We start from the raw sequence: 23,239 nt of genomic DNA, 5'->3' as shown, positions 1-23,239 counted from the left end.
GATTTTAACAGAGAATTCTATGGGTAACTTTACATTACCCCTCCCACCCTCTTGTATGATTCCACTGTATGTGGTAGTTTTCCTCTACCTGAGGTGACTCTGGCAGTATCAACTATTTTGGCACCTTCTAATCTTTCTGTGTCACTCAATGACAGGATTCCCTTAAGTTCATTCTGCTTTAGCAAGTGAAGGTCACATAGCACACTCTTCCTTTCATTTGCCATCTGGCAGTTTATTATTAGCAGTGCTGCAGAAAACAGAAATTGGAAACACAGAACCAAAACAGCCTATGCCTGTTGTTTGCTGTACCAAATGGAGCCATTTCTATGACATTTTACCACTGATGAAAAAAAAAGTGGGGAAGTAAATCTAACATTCTATAAAGTTCTGCTTGTACAATTCCCGCAGTATGTATGTATGTATGTGTGTGTATTTATGTATGTACGTACATACGTATGTGTATGTACGTGTACACACACACACACACACACACACACACACACACACACAGAAAGTGTATCTTGTAACACAAGCATATGTTTATTCCCTTGATAAAACCTGTATTAATAGATCCTGTACCACTGAGGAATTTCATCTCCATCATAGGCAAGAATAAAAAGAACATTATCTTGAGACTTTTTGTTCCATACAATAGGAATTGTAGACTTCGATGTTAGTCAAAAGGAAACTTGCTATTATTGTACTGTATCTGCAGTGAACCAGTTTTATGATATTTTATTCAGCTATGTATTTGAAAAGTATAAGTAAATATTAAAATATGGCCAGAAGATTTATTTAAATATAAACTCAGTTTCCCTTTCTGATCCTAGTAGTCTTTCACTTGTGTTCCCTTTCTTCCTATTGATTTTTAATTTGCTAGGTCTAGTTTCCCCAGGCTTTGTTTCTTCAAGTTTCTATTTCTTTCATAGCATTCTGCCTCTGTGTGACCCTTCTGCTACTTTGCTTCACCTCTTAACTTTTCTTTTCCCCCAAGTCCTGTTCAGTCATTGCTCTAGCTCTGTAATACTGTCACATGGAATTATGGAGGTTCTGTGAGAAGAAGGATGACATTTCCTGTTGATCTCACAAAGGCATTGTAGGATGTTTCAGCTTTCTAACCCTGCAATTTTAATGCATTTGAAACCCATATTATTTTACTTTTCTTATCAATGTTCTGTTGCATTCTCCATTATTCCATTAAGCAGTGTAATATGAAAAAGTGTACAGATTTGTGCATTTGCATATATGTGTGTATTTGTATAGGAGTGTATTTGAAACAAAGGAGGAGCAACTTTTAAAGAATATTTTCACGGTTTAACTGTATATTTCAAGACTGTGTATGTTTATTCTAAATTTACTCATCAGAGTCTCTTGTATGCCTGAATGTCTATTTAGCTGTTTTTTAGTTCACTTTGCTGAGAAACACTTGACAGTTTTCTTTCTGAAACTTCTCAACCCATTCAATTAATATTGTGCATCTCTACAATAGCACCCCACAACCTTTTGTTTTACAGGGACCGATTTCTTGAAGAACAATTTTTCCATGGACCAGATACTCTGGTATGGCTCCCCTAGAGACATCCCCTAGAGACATCCCTTTCCTTCTATTTTTAAGGAAATTACAGAAAACAGAATTATTCTAGAGGGCATTCTTTTCATTGCATCACCTTGTATATTGTACTTTTCAATTTTTTTTACAGTCATCATGGAAGAGTGTTATTAGTGTTTAATAGAGAAGTCCTCTGCTCACATGAGCGCCCAAATACTACTAGAACACATTTTTGAAGTATGTATTGCTTTAATATTCATGTTCAAATCAACCCAGGTATGTTTCCCATTCAGATTCCCTATGTATTCTTTCTACTTTAACCCATTCATTTTTAAGTCAAATGTCTGAATGGGGCTCTAGAGAATTATCTTCTTTGAGATTCTGCTGTTTTCCTTGAGAGTAGGCAGAATCAGTATGTCAACATTTCATGCAATATGAGAAGTCTTCACTTCAAGTCTTCTGCTTATGTCAACAAATTATAGAAAAGACTCTTTATATTGTGTTGGACTTTGCGGCAGTCTTTTGCTGTTTTGGGCAGTCCAAAGCTCAGCAGTAACATTAGATCACCCTTTGATTCGGGATTCAGGCTAATTTTCCAATCTTCTGATTAGACACAAATTCACCATGATCTAAAAGATCTAGCTATACTATTAATCCTGATATAAAATAACTGACTATAAGAATTACTTTGTAGTAGTCTAAGTAAACCTGAAGTTCATTGAATGGAACACAGTAACTGGCAGTATAAAGATTGTACATACAATCTTTTTGTTATGCTTTTAGATCTTAGATCTTGGATATCATAGTTAAAAATTGATGGTAAATGCACTTTGCTTAATTTCATATTTAAAATCTAATACATATTTATCAATATGCTATGATTAGGCTTGGAGAATCCAAAAGAATATCTTGTGCAAGATAAGATTACGCACAGAGACCTCATTCCAGTTTGAAACAATAAATACCAACCCTGGAGGAATATACTTTGCCAACTCAGAGTCACAGATTTGAAGAAAATCTTAGAGGGGTCCTTTTTTTGGTCTCTCTCCATTTGGATTCTTTTTATTAATGCTTTTTACTTCATTAAAGGAAAGCATTGAGCAAAAATATGTATATGTCGCAACAAATCAAATTGGGATTATTTTCTTTTGGAGATTATTACAGAAGAAAATAAGATACAGGAACAGGTTTTATGTCATTTATTTGATTAGAAGCCCAAATGTATAGTAGGTGGGAGAAATCCAATAAATGTCATTTATAACTTCAAGTAGAAGATTCTGACCAAGCTTCCCATTTTGCAGCAGCAGCAGCAGCAAACATATTAGCATCAACATGCTAATTAATTATAATGAGCATAGTTGACATTTGAAGGCCTAGGTGAATGTGTGAAATATTTCCATTCATAATCCTATGTTAGACTTGACTTTAGGTTATCTCTAAGAGAGTAATTGTTCTAGTTTGTTAAGTGAAACCAACAATTAAGTCAATCATAATAAATATAAATCACAGGACGGTTGGTTTTGGAGATTAACTCTGCGGTCGCTCTTTAGTATAGTCACGTTGTCATTACATTTATGCCATTTCTTCATAGATAAGGTAGCCCAACTTTCCTCACAGGGTTGTTGTTGGGAAAATAGAGGAGGAAGCAATATTAAGTATGTTTACTACCTTGAGTTGCTTATAAAAATAAAGGCATGATATAAATTTTAAAAATATATGTTATAACTGATGGCATGGTCAAAACATAATGAGTAATTAGCCTTTGGTATGCAGATTTATTACACAGAGTTGAAAATACATATTTGTCCAGGAATTTAGGTATTTTTATTTTTATTTATATTTAGATACATAGTTATAGAGATAGATAGATATAGATATATAAATATACATATATCAATTGTGCACACACGCGTGCACAAAGTTTTGTTAAAAGCAACAAATGAACAGAAGTTTGTAGATGTCGAAACATTGCATGTACTGGTTAATAGGTTACAAGAAACAATATGCTGAATCTCTACGGAAAAAAATCCAACTTGTACAGAATAGCACATGCATGTTAGATTATAAAACTGGATTATTATTGCATTTATGTCATCCTGGCCAAAACTTATATTGCTGCATATGATTAAAATGGAAAACATACTCGTTTGTTCTCTTATGAAAAAGGATCAACGGAAAGCATTGATAGATTGAAGCTGTATGGATGGCAGAAGTCAATACAGGTAGTCCTTGTTTAGTGACTGTCTTGTACAGTGACTGTTCACAGTTATGACAGAGATGAAAAAGTAACTTTGTGACCAATTCTCACATTTACAACTTTCACAAATGGAAATAAGAAATAAGATAGTAAGCACAGTCATGGTTTCACCAAACCACTTAATGACTGAGTTGCTATTCTAAGCAGTGGTTGCTAAACAAGAGCTACTTGTAATTCTGGGCATATCTGTTGAAGACCATGACATAAGGAAAATTGCAGCTTTGAATATAAGTCAAGTAAATACCATAGAATATGATTTATCAAATGAAATAAATGTAGTTGTTCTGTTTTATAAAACAAAGGAGGGAAATCGAGTGGATGTGACATGATGTTATGGAATGATTACACACAAGGCAGCAAAAATATAGCTTTAATTGTGAACAGAAAGACTACAGTATGTATCAGGTATTACAAATTGATACCATTCCGGTTGTTTTGCTGTGCATGAATATAGAAATGACTAGTAAGATCTGCATGTTATGCTAGAGTAAATGGTGATAAATGTAGGATGAATATTGGTAAGAATTGTACAACTTTATCAGTGAATGAGAGGTAAATATCTGGAGGAAAAGTTATTCCTAGAGGATACATAAATAGGTGAATATATCATGTCTTACTGCAAAAAGGGATAGCATTAGGAGTATGTGTAGTAATTTAACAATTTAAAATAAAATTAGTTTGTACTATTTTATAAACTGTACTTTGACAAAAACAAAAAAATACTTTTCACTAATATTTTGTAATTTATGGGAAAAGGAAATACTCAGCAGGGGTGGAATTTCTGTATTTTCTTCAAGAGATTAGCATTGCCTTTGTTTTATGATTGAAATAGGCAAGACATCTGGTTTTGGATAGTGCAGGATAATTCCTTTGATTAGATAAATAAAATTTTGGAACTGCTATATTATTTTATTTGCTTCTTTGCTGAATGCAAACGTTTTCCTTTTATGATAAAATTATATACCTTATGAGAAAAGGCAATCAGGAAATCTAATGCCTCACTAATATGATATTTTTAGATAAGCCAGAAAGAACCAAAATGCTCTTGATTTCCAACCAGTATGACAAGACTTGTGGCATTTGTGTGTGGAAACTTGTTTACAAATTTGTACATCTAAACAAATGTAATTTGTAATTTGTTTACTAATTTGGTTAGATGAGAATTTTCTTTGGGCAAACTAAAAGTAGATAGTATAGAAAATGGTCATGATGTCACATTTTACCTTGTGCTTTGGATTGTTTGGACAATCCTTGCATCTGGATACTAGTGTTTATTAGAAAGAAGGTAATGGATATAGCACAAGACTCCCAAAATGTGGTCTATTTTTCAATTACCGTGTTTCTCCAACAACATGCCCCCCCATAGGAAGACCCAGCATATTTTCTAGACATAAAATGAAATTTAGCCCCCCCCAAAAAAAATTTAGGCCTATTTTAAAACATGCGAAATTGGGGGGGAAGGCGGGGAGGAACTTGCCATTAAGAGCACCCCGCAGGTAGCTATGCCTTGCCATCAGCCGCTCCTAACAGCTGATCATGGCGGAGCGTGGAGGGCTACTTACCCCAACCAAGAGCCTTTACTGCAGACCCGGGTCAGCAGGCGGGCGGCGTTGGCGTGGATGTCCGCCAGCAGCGTTTCAGCCACTTCTCAGGCCTCCATAGCTTCCACAGTTCCCACCAGTGCTGGCGCCTCTCTCGCTAGTGCTATCTCCAACAACAGCGTCTGCGTTGCTCCCGCTTTTCCCCCATCCCCATAACAACAGGAAAAACATTTTGAGGTACCTGGGAGTGCCACGCGCTGCATTTTGGTTTTATCCTGAGTGGCTGGGTGGGCGTGAGAAGAGCCGAGCGAGCATCTCTGCTGCTGCTACCCTTGGTGCTCCAGCCTCAGGCTCTGCAAGTTTCCAAAAGTCCCGGTTCACAGCCCGTTCCTGCATTCCAAGCGCGCCCACACCAAGCTGCAGCTGTCCCTCTCTTGCCAGCGCCGTCTCCAACAACAGCGGCAGCAGTGCCGGGAACCATGGAAGTTACGGAGGTGGCTCCCCCACCTGAGAAGCGGCTGAAACGCTTCCATGGTTCCCGCTGCTGCCACCGCTGTTGTTGGAGACGGCGCTGGAGAGAGAGGGAGAGCTGCAGCTCGGCCTCAACAGCTGCACTGGGACTTTTGGAAACTTCCAGAGTCCGAGGCTGGAGCACCAAAATGCAGCGCGCAGTCCTGCCAAGTACCTCAAAATGTTTTTTTTCCTGTTACGGGGACAGGAGAAAAGTGGGAGCGACTCACATGCTGTTGTTGGAGATGGCGCTGGCGAGAGAGGTGCCAACTCTGGCGGGAACCGTGGAAGCTATGGAGGCCTGAGAAGCAGCTGAAATGCTGCTGGCAGACTTCCCTGCCGTCCTCCCGCTGACCCAGGTCTGCAGCAATTACGCTTGGCAGGGGTAGGGAGCCCTCTGCACTCTGCCATGATTGGCCGCTAGGAGTGGCTGGTGGCGGGGTACCCTAGGCACGGGGGGGGGAGAAATTAATTCACCCCCGAAAAGATGTCCTAGCCGTTTTTGGGGGGCTCAAAAAAAAAAAAAAAAGACCCGGCCTTATTATACAAGAAACACGGTAGTTACTTATATATAGGCTGCAAAAGCAACTAAAATATTGCTCATTTTATACTTTTTCTATGTTGGAGATTAGATAAATCTCTGTTCTATGAAGAATTGGCAGTTTGTATGCATTTATTGTTTTAGTAGTTGCTAGTCCTTTTCTCAGTGTGAGAAATAACTTGTAGCTGGTAGGAGTTTCATTAAAAAGGCACTTTTTGCTATAAGAAAACTGACTGACCCATATGTATCTTATGCATTTTGACAGTTTCTTGATGAAGTTATTGGGCTTGTTTTCTAAGTTTAGTTCCACATAAACAGCCAGCAAGAATACCTAGCAGTATAGTTATTCTTAAGTCAGTTAAAAAAGAGCAACTCCATGCAGCTTGGCAGAACTAGGCACATAAAATTATCTATAAATTTGCAGTACAGATTATATTGCACAATTTCTTTTAAAAGTATGGTATTTCTGTTAAATCACAAAGCTTTATAAACATAGAATAGGTCTATGCTGTTTTTCAGAAAGACTTTGGTAAGACAGTAATTCTTTCAGATTTGATAATAAAAACTTTATAAAGTTTTTGACTTCCATTACCTTCTTTCAATCCAGATGTATAGTGTTTTCTTTATTTTGGTTGCCACTGTATTCCATTATTCTATAAAAGCATAGTTTGCAAATAATCTGTGCATAAATTTGGTGGTTATAATACATTTCAACTCATATTGCAAAAGTTTTATTATGCTGTTAATTAAATGCAATTTAAACAGGATAAGGTAAATCATTTTTTTAAAAATCAGCCATGTTGGTGATTTACAACTTATATCTAGCATGAAAATGTTGAAGGGATTAGTCAATATGTTTTTATTATAATTTGTTTTAAGTTATTGTTTTGTTTGTATATACTTCTGCATTAAGTTGAAAAAAGGAGTTTCTGTCAATTAATCCAGTAAAAGTTTTTTTCCTTCCTTCCTTCCTATCAAATTGGAATGCAAAGTTCTAATTTTCTTCAGGTTAAATAATATTAATTTTATATATTTTTATTTACCCACATGCAATCATTTACTTTATTGCTTGCATGACTATTAAATATCCAGTGATAATTTATATAGATGATACATGCAATCATTTTATTTTCTAGTCATCAAACGATAAAGATGCATGTATGAATTAGCCTGAGAAATTTTCCATGTTACCTTTTGTATTAGAATATTAGAACATTATTCTAATATTAGAATAATGAAACTGATATGTTATTGAACATAATATGTGCAAAATTGTCCTTGCTGAAACAGGAAGTTCAGGTTGTAAAAAAAATTGATGGTATTTGTTGTTTATTTGCTTAAATGCCTTTCTATCAAATTGGAAATGAGATATTTTTCAGAAGGGAGCTATAAATTATTAGTTGTTGCCTTGGACTGAATTTAATATTCATTATTTTATGGACCAATGCATCTCAAGCATTCAGCATGAGCCTGATATGAAGTGTTGGCCTAATACAACTCTGAAGAAATGTTTGCTCTGTTTCTGGAAATTTTGTAGTTTATATTTTTTGTTGCTTAGACCACCAAAATAGCAAAATATGTGAATTGCAGATTCTGGTTTGTGTATATTTTCAGAGTTTTCTGCAAGCGATTATAATTTATTTATTACTGCATTGTATTTAATGTCAGTTGAGGTCATACTCATAAATGTGGCTGAATTCTATTGCAAAATTGGCAATGCCTGAGAAGTAGCGTCATTGTTTAGCACATATCCAGGCACAGCATGTTTTGATCTGTATTGGGAATATTTTACAAAGTGGTGGCCTCAGAAGAAACATAAACAATAGGAAAAGGAAATGGCAACTGTTTTTTATTAAGTTTTAATCTTGAGTATTTTTATGTTCTCTAATATAATGGGAAACTTAGCTGTACATTAGAAACCATGGCTTATAATATTACAAAGGTCCAGATTATATTTCATCCTTTATAAACACAGTGAACTGACTTGGTGCCCAGATGTTGTAACTGAAACTAGTGAATTTTGCTGTATAATATATTATTATTATTAAACTTGGAGATCTTTTGCTTGCTATTCAACTACTGTGGAATTATATTGTGAAGAGGCCCTTAAATTAGATGGGAAAAAATCTTCCACATTGGTGGGTAACATTCTAGAGAAAAATTATAACACCAGCAGACATTTCTGACTGGGAGTGTGACCAGCAGTTTTGCAGTTGACAGTCGACGTGTATGTTTTCAGTTGGTACTGACTGACATCTGTTGGATAGTGTCCATGATAAGTAACAAGCCTTACTTTGCCTAAAGCAGTTTGAACTGCTTTAAATTTATTTTGATTGTTTCAGAATGTGAAAACAAACACACATTCATCTGCTTAGCTACAGAAACACTTATGTAGATATGTTTTTTCCTTAAGAAAAAAGACTCAAGACTAGTTTTACTATCGCTTTACAAAGTTTTACTATTTCAAAAACATGCATCTTTTTTCTTTGCGTAGTATATGCTTCTTGCCCTCCAGCACCATTTTCATGCATGTGAAATATTCACTGGAGTGAGCCTTGAACCTAGTTATCCCATCATAGTGAAATGCGGGACACCACCCTGGTACTAAACTAGCACATTGCATGTGACTTGGCAAAATAGTCTGGGCTTTCTTTCAAATCTGTAACTTCCCTAGGACAAATTGGAATTACCTTTGAATGCTAAAAAACAAAACAAAACACATCCTTGGCCTGAATATTCTAATTTCAAATGATGATTTCACATTGATAGGTTGAGAACCTGTGGAAATTAACCTCCAGATAAATAAGAGAATAAATGAGTCTTGCTATCAAAAATGTTTCTGTTTCTACAATGTCCAACTGGGTTTGTATAAAACCATAACCATAATATGAGCATAATAGAATCCTTCTTCTTACAATATCAGCAACTGATTTTTCAGAGAGATATTGTTTTTTGCTACAGATATATTAGATATTATTATTATATCCACTCATAGCTTCATCCTTGCCTAATCCCTCAGAAACTATTCAGCTGGCAATTGCAGTGTAACTTGCAAAACAAAGATTGGATATGTATAGAAGGAATAAATACATTTATCTTTCCTAATATCGCATAATACAATTTTACTAACTTCCAATTCTTGAAGCAAAAACACCATCAAACTGATATACATAATTTGCTACAACTATCCTGGTCCTTCTTACTTGCCCCTTCTTAAAGCTAAACACCTGCAACCTTCATATTTTCTTGCAAGATAGAGCAGGCCTAACTGCATAATAATTTTGGTTGGCCTTTTATACCAGTTTCTCATTACCGTATTTAATGTTTCTCTTGACATATCCAACTCTCAGTTCCCTATAATGAAATAGGCAGAAGCACTCCCTTAATCATGGCCCAGTATGTACATGTGTATTTGTTAAATATCTTTGATTTTTGTTAAATTTCTTCCTTCTTTTTAAAGAACTTTATCTCTTTTCGTTTTCATTTTTATACTAACAGACTTTGCCTAAAGACTAATATTCTTTCAGCTGCTAGTTGGCCAGAGAGAGATATTGGCTTCAACTTAAGCTGAACCAATCACACAAAACCAGTGTGATATAGTCATGAGCATATAGTATCAACAAAATTCTGAGTTAAAACCACTATCTAGCTTTGATGTTACCAAGCCAGTCACTCTCCTACAGCTACTTCTAAGCCGCTGCTATGAAGTTTGGCTATAAATTTAAGAAATAATTTAATAAATATACTAAAACAATGCAATTTCAGCTGCACACAGGCATTAGAGCTACTCTAACAAAGAAATGAAGGCCAGGCTCAAATTATCATACTTTGTACACTTTATGTAAAGACATAGCTGTGATGAGCCAGAGTGTAACAAAACGTAACAAAATCCAAAACATAAATAAATATACTTTAATGCCTCCAACTTGGCCCCAATGTTCAATAATACTCAGTTGGAGATAAAACATACTCAAAAATAGTCTTCAAAAGAAAACAATACAGTCCAACTCCAAACTTAATGAGCAGATAGAGGAGAAATAAAAAACAAACAAACTACAATGATGAAATTTCCACAACGGAACAAGCGAAGTATTTACTAAATTCAAGGAGATAACAAGGCACAGTCTGTTGGCAGGATACCAACCAAGGTAACTTCAGACCAAAATAAAACACGCTTTGTTTCCAGCGTTTGCCAGTACGCAGGTCCAAACTTTTATGCAGTTATCACACCTGCAGCCCACAAAGAGGATCAAGGCCCTCTCCTCCCAAGTAGACCATGTCTCTCGGTTATCCTTTCCTCCCTGCATGCCCTAGGATGGATAGGGAATGGGCCTGGGTCCTTCTCTGACTGCTCAGCCGGCCTCTGCCCTTCCCCAGCCTCCTCCACAACCTCCGGAGCCACACTTCCACTCCCTATCTACTGTTCCTCCTCTCCCTCAGAGTCAGTCTCCACCAGGGGCATGACACTAGCTTTGTAATGCTGGGAAAGGTAGAAGGATAGAGAGAGAAATGTGGATAGACTTAGTTACAGCAGCAAGAAATTTATTCATCAGAAATTAGAGGCACTACTTCTGGTTCAACAAGTTGTAGAGTTTATGGCCTATAGAATATGCCATATTTACAAAATATAAAAGTCTAAATTTTATCATATCAGTGATAATTAGAATAATAGATTCAAATCATATGTGCATTCTTTTTAAAGGATTGGTTTATCTGGTTCAGCAATTTTTGACTACCTTTAATAAAAATCTGCTCAGAAGCTCCGGTTTGAAAATGTATGCAATGTGGAGTAATAGAAATCAGATGACATTTACTATTATAAAGTAGAATGGCCTGCTGTTCATGAGTTTAATGAATACTGTTTTTCTGAGAATTCATCAGTTGAACTGAGGAAAAGGAAGAGATATGGAAAACTGAAGTCAATAGGATGCATTCTCTTATACCAATTTTGTTTCTTTTCTCATTATTACTGCACTTTGGATTTAATAAAATAACTTGATAGGCTTCAGATGTACTCCCTGTATCATGAAAGTTGCAGGAGTAGTATTGTGGAAATTTCCTGCTTAATTTATGATCAAGTACATCACATTAAAAGAGAGAAATAAAAAGATATATTTTGTATTAGTAGCATGTTCCACATGCTCCTCCGTCAAGGTAAACACTTTGTGAAGTACTCAGAACAGCTCAACTGTTTTGAAAGATGAAATTCCCCCTCAACAATAACACACATTCTCCTTCTTGGGAATTCAGTAATTATTAAATAGTTTTCTCTGCTTTTGTAACATCACAAATAGGCAGTTTAAGGTAACCTTTTGGAATTTATTTCATAGTATGGGAATAAATAACCAGGGATGTGTGAATAACTCTCAATAAGATTTTATTTATGGAAGAAAAATTTGAAATAAAGTTTTTGATTGTATTCTGCACTATGATTGGCACTCCTTGAAATTAAAAAAAATCATTCCAGTTATTTAATTACAGAGTAGATTTCTTCAATCTGATGTTCTTCAGATTGAAGTTGTATTTCAATTGTTCTGGAAGCACTGGATCAGAGAAGATTGTCATAATAGGTAAAGAGTTTCTTACCTCCTCATAGTCAAGCAGAATAGCAGTGACTTTAGCTATAAAGTTTGTTTTGTTTTCATAAATTGTAATACATTATTGACTCCTATTTATTTTGTTAATCTAGAAAATGATTATTTTCTAACATAAAATAAAATAAAATGACTATTATTAAGTGTTGTACCTTATGATTCTTGACTCTTGACGAATGTATCTTTTCTTTTATGTATACAGAGAGTATTTGCACCAAGACAAATTCCTTGTGTGTCCAATCACACTTGGCCAATAAAAAATTCTATTCTATTCTATTCTATTCCATTCCATTCCATTCCATTCCATTCTATTCTATTCTAATATTTGCTGTAGATGCTGTAAATTCCTAAATGTAGGCTTCAATTACATTTTCTTCTTCTATGAATTATTTTTTTTCTGAATTTTAAGGTTTTTTTAATAACTTGATCATTTATAAGAGATTTCACTACATTACTACTACATGTAAAAAGGTAGAGCCAGAAGAAACTTTGTAACAACCACAAGTTTGTAATAAAACTAGGATGTAAGATGTGATGCAACTACACTATTTGTGATAGATGAAATAAATAATTTACTTGTTTCTCAATCTTCTCTTTAGTTTGGCAATTGATGAAATACTGATACACATTCTTGTCAACTACTAAACACAATTGCCATGTTAATAGTGCAATATTGGTTATTCTGGTTCTCGGAATGAAATTATTTGTTGGGTTACAACAACTTTAACATTTATGTGCAATGCAATTACGTGCATTGTGATGGGACTTGGCATCTGTTCATGATTGTGCCATGAATGTATTTCTCTTTATTTTTGCTATAAATCTGCATCTGCCTTGGCTTTGAGTAGAAGAGCTCATAGTGCAGATAGGTAAAGTAATGTTACAGCTTGTGATTGATGTAATATGCCTTAACACTATAAATATTTAAGACATCCAGCAGGTTTCATAATTACTCTTAATTGGCAAAATTTGAATCAATAAATTAAATATAAAATCTAAGTATTTGAAATGTAACTCAAAGATGTCGATATATGCTGTGACAGTGTACTTTAAAATTAAAAACATCTTTTAAATCATACTTTTTCAGATGCTGAAATGCATTAAAACATAATTTTAAAATCTCAGGAAATTTTCAGTTGAAACATCATTCATCAACATTTGTCAGGATAATTTGTATCCAGTATACTAATGCAAGACAAAATTATTGCTCTATTAAATGTGCTTCAAAATTATAAAAATAGTTAATCGTTATTATTGTAGCTTACTTAAAACACTAAAAACTTTATTCTCCAGTAACTATCAAAAGAAAGGAACTCCATTAATATCATATAATGTAATATAACTGATTTCTCTGAATTCACATAGATTTAAAATTCATAATAACATTTAAAAACTGAAAAAATAAAATGGCTGATAATTTTATCTGTGACTGGGTGCAAGTCAAGCTGTTCAGAATTTTTTTTTGTTTATTTAATTTAAACTCTTACAGTGCTTCAGTTTTCAATAAATTGCAGTTTGGAAAGAATTTTTTGCTTTCCAATATAAGTTTGATGTCACAATTGGCTTTGAAAGATTAATAGGAAAATTGCAGGGATAAATGTGGAACTAGTTTGACTCTTGTGTGAGCTGATTAAATAATACCTTGCTGTTTCTGCATTAATTCCACTGAAAATCAAAATATTTTGGTAATAAACTAAAAAAGCTTATATGCTTGTACAGAAAATGGACTTATTACAATAGAAAAAAACAGTTCTACAAACATTTGAACTGTTTATATATGTTATCGTATGTTTATTTTTTTGATATATTTGTGAATTTCTTCTTAGTATTTCTGTTTACTTCAAAGCTTTGCACAATATGAACAATTCTTCTTGTCTTTTTGAGCTTTGGAGTGGGTTCAGATGGTGTAAAAATTTGACTGAGATAGGATCATTGCTGGATAGGAACAGACTTTCCTAATGTGGATGTTATGAGACCTGATTATTTTCCAAAGATCAAGATGAAAGCGAAATTTAAATTTGAAGAATTGATAGAAGATGATTTTCTTGAACTTCTGATGTGCTGGTTGCTGAATTTAGGTATAGCCACTGCAGTCCATTTGACAAGCAATTGCAGAAGTAAGATAGCTATTGTTTTTTGGATGGTTCATTCTTCGAACTTGAGGGTTGGTTTCTGAACATTTCATTACTAGACTAGGTAACGTCTTCAGGGGAGTTTAGGGGATGTTAGTGTCAGTGTTATGTTTATAAGGGCTTTGTGTGGTAAGTAGGTTTTGTGATGCATCAGGTGTGAATGTATCAAATGAGGGTCTTGTGATGGGTTTTATGATGAGTTAGGATTAAGGTAGGGTAGGCTGGTTGTAGGTCAACATGTCTGTTGGTGGAATTGCTTGTGGACTGCCAGGCTTCAATGAACTCACAAACATGGCAGGTGGTTGTGTGGCCAATGATTACTTTTTATTTGAATAGCCCATTCTATAATATGATTTTGAAAATTTTTATATTTAACTAATATATTACCAGAAAATAACATTGGTGAAATTCAACATAAATTCAATTCTTAAAAATAAACAACATATTTTGTTGATTTCATATAACTTTTGTTTTGTACTGCCCAAATGTTTACAATCTTTTAAAAACTATTAGAGAAGAAAAACAAGCTTTCATTGTTGAATATGTGATTATCTTATGTGTATGTATTCTGCAACAGTAGTGGAACTATGGCATTAATGTCACATTATTGTCACACCCTCCCCTTTGAAAATGGGGAGCGAGAATGCTTTCTGAATATTTTTGCAGGAGATGTTGATCAGAGACTACTTGTCAAAAATATCTTTCTGTAAATGAAGTTTTGGTTTTTTATTTTAGTTTTTTTTCTTCAATTGCATTTTTCTTGCATTACCAATTATTTCCGTAAAGTTCCATAAAGTAAATTCCAAGCCCTATTATTGGAGAATCCAGTTTAAATCCTGTGGTGAGTGGGAAAGGGTTTACCCAGTTTTGAAGCTGCCAGCAATGATGTCAGTCATTTTAATGATACCACAATATATTGGAATAAAAAAAAACTTAAATATTCTGTCTTGTACATGATGTTATGTGTTGTTAAGATAGCATTGGTTTTTTGTTGACAAAAAATAATTGGGATATCTAAATGCTGACTTAAAAACTGAGAATTTTATTGGTTTACAAATTTTATTAGTTCATTGGAATATAAAATACAAAGGAAAATAAAAATAGTGGGAAACTAGGAAAAGGAAAAAGAATAAAAAAGAGCATGTGGGATGGAAGGGAAATTTTTTATTGTTTTTCTTTGTTCAAACTTACTTAAGAAAAATTTCTATAATTTCTTTCAGGACTAATGTTTAGACTTAATGAGTAAAGAAATTTCACTTTTTAAAAAAATGCATTTTAATTTAAGGTTGGGAGCAGCATCACAGAGCTCTGTGCAGGCAAGCAAGGCAGCGTCTGCAGACTTCCCCCTGCAGTTTGGAGCGATCATAAACACGATCGGCAAACTGATAAGAGCTCCAGCCAGCTGATTGTGTAGCTGGTTGCTGTGTTTTTCCCTTGCTGACTTCGCTCGGGGCTCTGTATAGCCTAAGGAGGCTCTGTATACAGACTCTGTATAGCCTGTATAGCCTATAACCAAACTCTTTATTCAGCAATTCTGGAAAACAGCCAAATATGAAAAGTAAACCCTTCCCAGTTTAAAGGAGGCAAATTTTTGTTGTCACTGGCCCTTTTAACGAAGTATGGTAGCACTGTCTAATTTTAGGATCAACATAGTTTAGAGCTGTGACTCTATATTAAGTTTCATATAGCAGTTCTAAGCGGAACTCCCCTGTAAATTGGTAAGAGGTTCAGAAGAAAGTTGTGAATATGGAGAAGTTCTGCAAGAATATTCTTTTGAAATTCTTCATGCTATACCATGCAGGTTTTCAGTTAATGTGAAAAACCACACCGAATACATTTGATTTCTTGGGCAAATTGTGTAGCACAGACAGTCCTTTCAATCCTTACATACTGTATCTCTAAGAAAATTTTTATTGAAAGGGGTAACATATTAATAACAGAACAGTAAAAGGCAAGCTGAATTGCGGACCTTTCCTACAAATATTGTAATGTGTACATGTGTAAAATATCTGTAATAATCCCAGCCCCATACTTCCACGTACATGGGTATCTATTCCTAAACAGCCATGTATGGGAATTTGGTTCTTTCATTTAATGAGGGAGTTCATAATAGCTTTCCACCTAAAAGGAATTATGTGTACTCTTAAACTGAGTTCATTCTACAAAATATTAATAACATTCGTCTATAGTACAGTAAACTAAAGTAGCAAACATTTGAAGAAATACAGAAGTCCATCATGTGATTGGGGTTTACAGCTATTATTTGTGAAACATTTTTGGTTTCCACACATGCAGGCATAACCTAAAGAGTGACAGAGGAATATTCCAAACAAAACAGCAAGGATAGAAAATTGACCAGAAACAGAGAATTGCTGTTATTTGTTGGAGCAGAAAAGAGGAAGAAGGATGGAGACAAGGCAAAATGGCTTAAATACTAATGACAAAAATATGAATGCTACAATTACACAAGGCAACAGCACTTGTTGCTTGTTCTGGTTATCATCTTTATTTGCATTTATTATCTTGATTCTTGTGTAGTTATTGAAACAAAGATTTCTGCAGTAGGTTTGTAAATTCATAATGCTTAGATTTTAATCTTGGCATGTAAACCTCTTCCTGAAAGTCATCCACATATTGTTTGACATTATCGAGATTGGAAGAAAAAAGCCAAATAAGCCAAATATTATCAAATAGGTATAGTAGATATATAATTATATTAATGTATATATTTAAATGATTTTAGATAGAAACTAAAAAGGCATGTTTAGCAACAATTTAGTAAGAATTATGTCTTCCAAGCAATTTTTGTCACCTCCATAAATATCCTACTTAGTCTAGGACTGGATAGAGAGTATACAAGGTTGCATCTCATTTATTGAAAGATATAGATACCTTGAAAAATAAGGTTGGGCCAACCCTGTTGCCCATTCATTCACTAGCAAGTGCTTGAGAAAGTCTTGCATAGGAATTATTTTTAATGCTTTTTCTATCATTTACTATCCAATCCAATTGTCTTGGATGATATGAGGATTTCAGTCCTAGCATAGGCTAGAAGATTTCCAAGATCTCTTCCAACTCTATGATTCTATTTCTTTTTCTTCATCTCCATGTAGCATTGCTGTCTCACACTTCTTCCCCTTCCTTTCCCTGCTATCTTTTCCCATATCTATGATTGGAGGAGTGTGGTTGTGTTTATGTGTTGACTCTTTCAATATATGAGAATAATACTCATGTCTGTGAGCAAGGAACTTAGCAATAATGCTGATGGAGGCCAGTGTGTGTGTGTAACCCGAGTGTGAAATGTGGACATCATGTATTTGGAAAGGGAAAATTTGGAAATATTCAGGATTGGTTTCAGATGAAGTTGACAAGATGTGGAATCTGAGCATTGCACAGGAATTTTGGCTGTATTTATAGTTTATTCATTTTCCCCCCACCTGCTAGTCCTTGGAGAAATAGTTTCTTAAATTCCAAGTTATCCCCCTCCCCACATAAATATGGTATAGACCTTGTCTACTCTTCACTTCTTCTCAGTCTGAAACTTTGAAGTTCAAGAGTTTCTGCAATTTATTTATTTGTTTCTCAAAATATTAAATTACCCACCTCTCCCATAAAGAGCACTGTGGTTAGATTCGTTAAATCATGTAATGTGATATAACGTAACGTAATGTAATGTATCATGGACTTGCTTTGAAAGTGCAAATCATATTCCTTCTTATAACATGCTAAACAAGTTATGTGAATATTGTGGCAGTTTTCATAAATAGTCTGGATTCATGTATCAAACTATGCAGTATCATGGTTCAATTTTAGTCTCACCATGCTATATATAAACTAGTTATATTTTATCTGCTGTATTTTTTCTCACATAGAAAATATTCCATGACTATCATAATTATAGGAATTGTAAACTTGGACATCTATATATTTATAAGAAATGTAATTATATACTTAGCATTTATATGTTGCATAGTATATCAGTAATATTTCTTTCTTCTTTTCTCAGAATGATGACCTATACAACCTCAGAAAAAAACCTTCTTTGAACTCATGGGTATCCACACTTGGTTTTGTGTATCACAGCTAGGACCTCAGTCTTCTTCCCCAGTAGATGGGTACGATGCATCCAGTTCAATTTGTTTACTTTACACAAACCTCAGGAGTTAATTAACTGAACTGCACATTCTCTTTCTTTTTTAAAAATATTTTTTTGTTTGTGTGTGCCATGCAAAAGCACTGTGACACCTGGACAATGAGTCTATGATTGCTTCCTCCTTTATCATAGAGATTTAACTGGCAACAGTAAACTTATGTGCCCACCACTATAATATAGTGAAAGTGGGTATACTACTAGCTCATCTATGTAAAACATGAAATTTTAATTTGCTGCTGAAAAACCTGTATGACAAATCATAAGTGTAAATTATTACATACAAACTGTTAATGTTGGTTGAAGAGTATTAAATATTTAACATAGGTTTTTGATTTATACATGTACTTTTTTAATTAAAATGTAACTTTTCCTACAGCACATCCTTTTTGATGTGGAACTGAGGTATACTATATTCTGTTATAAACAGAGTGGGATGGGTGGGGGAAATTGCTTAAAAAGACATTTTAAGAATAGCTTAGGGTACTATTCTTTTTAAGATTGTAATTCAGAATATATTATATGGATCAATGGCCCATGAACCTGGATGTACAGTCATATTTACTGATATCATCAATAACTACAATTCAGCTGAATTCTTTAAAAATATAATATTTTTTATTCTTCCTGTGAAACATTATGAAAAGGCGAACTTATTTGTGCATGGTATTTGCAAGTGTGAATTTGAAACTGTTGGTTGCACAGGAACGTAGACAATATCAGAAAAATAAAGCTAAGTCTTCCATTGTACGTATGTATGTGTGTGCGCGCCAGCGTGCCCCTATATGTATGTGTGTGTGTTTATAAAATTATATGTGTGTGTATAGGTATGTGTGTGTATATGCATACGCACACATATATACATAGAGAATTATATAGGTACAAAGAAAAAACATCTGAAACATTGGCAAATACTTCAAATGAAATTATTCCTGGAATGAAATATGTGGGCCTTTGTAAATTCTGGAAATCTCTTTCTATACATAATAAACTAGGAACTGTTTTATCTTTATTTCTCCTATTTCATTGTTCTCTCTTTACACCCAATCAATACATCTCATTGTATTTGGAGTTCTTGATTAGTTACAAATAAGAATGATAGCTCAAATATTACTGAGTAAAAAAATGTTTCGGTTCAAAAACCACATTACTCTCAAAGGTCAGTGATACTGTAGATTGCATTCCTTAAGGATAACTTGCATTCCCATTTTCTCCCAATCTGATAAAATGGGATCCTCTTCATAGCTATTACAGTGAGAATTTTACAATGACTTCCCATAACTTCTAAAAGGACAGAAACGCACAAGCATATGAAATGAAGTAGGCAAGATAATTTTTATGTCTACATCAAATTTGTTTCACTGAATCATCTATGAAAATCAGACATACAGCATCATCACCTGGTGGTAAGGATAACATTTCTTCTTAACTATTAATACTAAAAAAAATACATCATAATATGATTACTAAAAGAAGACATGTGCAAGATATAAACAATGTATTCAAACCATTGTTTTAAAGGCCTTAAATAAATTGTTAGAAAGTTAGCCTATGCAAACCATGTCCTTAAAATTGAGTATAAATTCACCTTTAGATTTTATTAGGTTTTCTTCTTCTCTTTACAAATTGAAGACTGAAAGCAACACACCTTGGAAGAGCTTTGGAGACAGTTTGATTGCAGATTTGCCATTAGGCAATTTTTTAGCCCAGTGTGTCATGTGAACCAAACTATTGTGTTAACTTTTTGTTGAAATGTATTGCAAATGCAGGAAACTTGTGTTAATTCTATGAGCCATATTAATCGTGATGTAGCACGTCATGAGAACATAATTTTCAGGGCTTAGAAACATTTTGAGTCATTTAAAAAAGCTATGGTAAATAATGGACTTCTAAAGATTACTGTATAATCTTCAGACAACACAACCTGAGAATATAAATAGTTCTTTTTCCTGCAGGTGGTATAATCAACATAGTATAATCTACTCTGCAAAAAAGATCTACAATTTACATCTTAGCACATTTTAAGAACAGACTTCATCATGAACAAATTCCCCATCCCAAAATTAGCTCAAAGATGCTGCATGAAATTTAGCTGAAAATACCTGGCTTGCTTTCTTTGTTTAATACCAGATTAATGTATTTTAACAATTCAATGACAGTGGAAGTTTTCACCCAATGGACAATGGAAATTTTAAAGAGATACCATTTTATACAATATTTTAAACATTTTAAAAAAAACCTTTCTTAATGAATTTATACCTAGGTTATTTCTTACTGACACAAATCTGCATCAGATTAATACAGCTATACCTGGTTTTATGGTTTGTACTGTACCTAAGTCACAGCAAGTTGGCCCTCCCTTATCTCTGTTGCAAACATCTACGTTTGTAGCTTTCTACTTTATTTTCATATCATTGACTTTTAATTCTGTGACTTTTAAATATTTAGTTCTTATCATCACCCTTGCAGCTATTAATTCTCCTCCATGCTGCATCGAGAGCCCAGGATGGGTTGATTCCTTCCTATGATGTCATAGCTGAGTCTGTACTAAGATATAAAAGCCAGCCCCCGGGAGGGACCCCAGCTTTTGACTCAGCTCCTTTCAGTCAGTAGCTGTGTCACTGAAAGTGTTCTGTTAGATAGCAATCACCAGCAATCTTCAGTACTATCTTCCTCTCTTCAAGCAGCTCCCAGGGATCTGGGCAGCTGCTCTTCCAGAGAGCAGGGCTCTCTCTCTCTCTCTCTCCTCTCTCTTGCAAGTTGGGAGCAGCTTTACAGAGCTCTGTGCAGGCAAGCTGGGCAGTGTCTGCAGACCTCCCCAATGCCTGCAGTTTGGAGGGATCATAAACACGATCAGCAAACTGATAAGAGCTCAAGCCAGCTGATCATGTAGCTGGTTGCTGTGTTTTTCCCTTGCTGACTTCGCTCGGGGCTCTGTATAGCCTAAGGAGCGATTCTTCAATCTTGGAGCCTGTTTTCCTGTAGTCAGCGGCCATCTTGAATTCAAGCCTTCCACCATGTAAGCCCAGGGGCCATTTATACCCTAAGGGGCTTAATAGAAAAATTCCTAAACAGCTTCTTTCCAACACAAGAACCTTTATTTTACAAATGGAGCAAGATAAGGCTCAGGCAGAGCTTTCCCCCCCAGTGGAACAGTCTCTTAAGCCCAATAGGAGAAAAAGACGTAGGCAGCGCACCCAATCAGTCCAGAGGGAGGTGGCTGCAAAAATCAAAGCTAAGGCTCTAGCCCCTAAGAAGGTAACTCAGGCTGAATTGAGGGCAGAGAAGTGCAGACATGCAGCTCTAGAGAGGCAGTTCAACAGAACTATTCAACAGAAGGGAGTGCAACACAGCATGTTTCAGGTGATACTCGTGGGCCCCAACCAAGCCCTCCCAGGGGAGGAGAAGTTATCTATGAGCCTTTCCATCCTCCATCTGGGTCTCCTGAGGCTCTTGCTGTACAGTCAGATCCTCAGGATTTAAGCAGATCTGGGCCTTATTTCCAACAGGCTTCTGTGCCCTATGCTCCTCCCCCTCCCTCCAGGCCTCAAACCTCTTCTCAATTAAGGCCTGAAGCCACCTTCACTCCCACAGCAGCGGGCCTTTGGCCTTCTGCCTCTACCTTTGAGCATAGACCAAGGGATATCCAAGATGTAGTCTCATCAGCCATTAGGCAGGGATTGGCTGAAGGCTTCAAGCAAATTCTTCAACCCCTGGAAAGGGTTCAGGCAGGGTTCAGGGAGTGGAGGGGACCAATGCTTTTCGGTGCAGATGGCCCAAGGGTCTCCTCTATGCCCTTCCCCCGCTTCCCATCATTCCGGCAGTAATGATGGGAAGCGGAAGATGTTGGAGGAATGTGCGGAGCTCCTCCTCCTGGCACCCTATTGGCCAAGGAGGCCCTGGTTTGCGGACCTGATCAACCTATCGGTGGCTTCTCCTTGGAGGATCCCTGCCCATCTAATCTCCCTTTACCAGGGGGCCCTGCTCCACCCAGAGCCCCAGTGGTTCAAGCTGACCGTGTGGCACTTGAGCGGCAGCGGCTAGAGGAGGCTGATCTTCCAGAAGGAGTCATCCTCACTATCCTGACTTCTCGCAAACCTTCTACAAGGCGCATCTATGATGCCATCTGGAAGGCTTTTTCCTGATGGTGCCTCAGGGAGGGTCTTTCTCCTGCTTCAGCCCAGTTGGCAGAAGTTCTTAGCTTCCTTCAGCATGGGCTGGAGAAAGTTTTGGCCCCCAACACCTTACACAGGCAGATTGCGGCCCTCTCCTCAGTCCTTTCATGAGGTTCGCTTCCTTCCTCTGGTGGTTCACAGGTATCCTTCCTGGGACCTTCATTTGGTCCTTAATGCCCTTACAAAGCCCCCCCTTTGAACCCCTTAGAACAGTGTCTCTCCGTTTCGTGACTCTGAAGGTAGTGTTCCTTGTTGCCATCACTTCTGCCAGGAGGGTTTCCGAGCTTGCTGCTCTTTCCATCAGACAGGATCTTTGTTCCTTTCACAATGATAGGGTTGTTCTTCATCTGGACCCCTCATTTATTCTGAAGGTTAACACCTGGTTTCACAGGTCCCAGACATTGTTTTGCCTGACTTCTGTCCTCTCCTGCACCATGACTTAGAGCGGCAGTGGCACACGCTAGAGGTAAGAAGCGCTCTTAGAATATACATTAAGTGGAATTCCTCCTTCAGGAAGTCGGAAGCCATGTTTGTTTCCTTTTTCCCTTCTCACTTGGGGCACAAGGCCTCTTCTCCTACTATTAGCAGGTAGGTCAGGTCTTGCATTGAGCAGGCCTACAAAGCTGCGGCCCTTCCAGTTCCCCTAGGTCTGATGGCACACTCTACCAGAAGTGTGGGCACTTCTGCTGCCTGGGTGACCCAAGCATCCTTGGAGGAGATTTGTCATGCAGCCACGTGGACATCCCCGTCTCCTTTCATCAGACACTACCGTCTGGATGCTTTTGCCTCG

At 36.0% G+C, this 23,239-nt stretch overlaps 1 protein-coding gene across 2 annotated transcripts in view; it reads left to right on the top strand.

The window, feature by feature from the left end:
* IRS1 (insulin receptor substrate 1) overlaps window positions 1-19,286 on the top strand; it is a 35,376-nt gene extending 16,090 nt beyond the window's left edge. Inside the window, exon 2 of one of the 2 annotated variants that reach the window (XM_026701523.2) lies at window positions 18,131-19,286. The gene's annotated coding sequence lies outside the window, so the exon portion shown is untranslated. The other variant, XM_087933221.1, reaches the window with a different exon arrangement.
* The last annotated feature ends 3,953 nt before the right edge of the window (window positions 19,287-23,239 follow it).

This window comes from Pseudonaja textilis, chromosome 4 (assembly GCF_049901715.1).
Source record: "Pseudonaja textilis isolate UNSWEBS1 chromosome 4, rPseTex1.2, whole genome shotgun sequence".
Taxonomy (NCBI): domain Eukaryota; kingdom Metazoa; phylum Chordata; class Lepidosauria; order Squamata; family Elapidae; genus Pseudonaja; species Pseudonaja textilis.
Note: the sequence above shows the minus strand (reverse complement) of the source record. Positions and strands in the feature narration are given on the sequence as shown.